General features: G+C 62.5%; 1 protein-coding gene across 3 annotated transcripts in view; it reads left to right on the top strand.

Annotated features, from left to right (window-relative positions):
- The window catches only part of GNG4 (G protein subunit gamma 4), a 35,854-nt gene that overhangs the window by 12,819 nt on the left and 21,968 nt on the right, over window positions 1-1,067 (top strand). For all 3 annotated transcript variants that reach the window (XM_023520835.1, XM_023520834.1, XM_023520836.1), the window contains one exon: window positions 496-604. The gene's annotated coding sequence lies outside the window, so the exon portion shown is untranslated. The remainder of the gene's footprint in view (window positions 1-495; window positions 605-1,067) is intronic.

Below are 1,067 nucleotides of genomic sequence, written 5' to 3'. Positions count from 1 at the left end.
GGCCTAAACGTCCTCCGCGAAGCTGGTTTTGAAGCATCGTTGGAGCTGCTGTGTGTCTTGTTTTCACGGAATAAAGTGAGAAAGGCATCAGCAGAAATCCTCATCGTGTTACGGAGATGACAACGAACTTACAAGGCGATTCTAACTTCATATTTTCCTGTAGAATTCGGATCCTTTCATAATAAGAACAATATCTGTCTCTATTTGGCAGAGTCTGGCCGGAGCTGGGACGGCCGGCAGAGGTGTGCGGGCCAGGGAAGGCGTGTCTGGGAGGCTGGTGGCCTCTGGCCTCGAGACGGCGCTGTTCTGCTCCATGTGGGGTTGGGCTCTTCCCTCTCTGCCTTTAGCTCCTCACCTCCCTGTGCTCCGACGCGAGAGTCCCCAGGCTTCCAGGGACAGCTGCTGAGCGTCGGGAGAGGACGCTGTGGGGCCGGGCCACCCGGGGGCCACCCAGCTTCTGCTTCATGTGTCAGCTCATTCCTGTTGTGATTTCAGGTGAGCCTCAGAGCAGGAGCCCCGAACCAGCCTCTTGTCTGACGACTGCCAGCTGCTGCTGCCGCCAGCCTGTCCCCTGCCCAGGCCCGGTCCAGTGCCGCCTCAGCAGGTAAGCAAGTGACAGGGAGGTGCCCGTCCAAGAGCAGTTCCCGCAGAGCCCAGGTCTTAGCAGCAGCGACGTGTGGGCCCACGTGGGGCTGGGCCAGGTCCTCAGACCGGCATTTTCTCCCCTTAGCAGTTGTCATAGGCCTGACCGCGGTGTCCCGAGTCAGGTCAGGTCAGCGGCCTGGGGCTGGCCCGCTTCGCACACCCGCCCCCCACTCCTTACTGAGTTCCGCACCATGGGGCACCCCCCCCCGTTGGAACCTGCCGTGGGCCGGTCTGTGTGCGCGTATCCCCGCGTGCGTCTGACGCGGGTGACAGAGCCCGTCCCCCGAGCTGTCGTGTCCCAAGCAGCCGAGGGCCGAGCGAGTCGCTCAGTGGTCGCAGGGGCGTGAGCTGCTCCGTCTCCATCCAACCCCGTTCCTTTGTCGTCTTGGGTTGCGGTGGGGTGCACACGCGCACACGGACGC

The sequence above is a fragment of the Pteropus vampyrus genome, unplaced genomic scaffold (assembly GCF_000151845.1).
Source record: "Pteropus vampyrus isolate Shadow unplaced genomic scaffold, Pvam_2.0 Scaffold279, whole genome shotgun sequence".
Taxonomy (NCBI): domain Eukaryota; kingdom Metazoa; phylum Chordata; class Mammalia; order Chiroptera; family Pteropodidae; genus Pteropus; species Pteropus vampyrus.
This window is presented reverse-complemented; position numbering and strand designations above follow the sequence as displayed.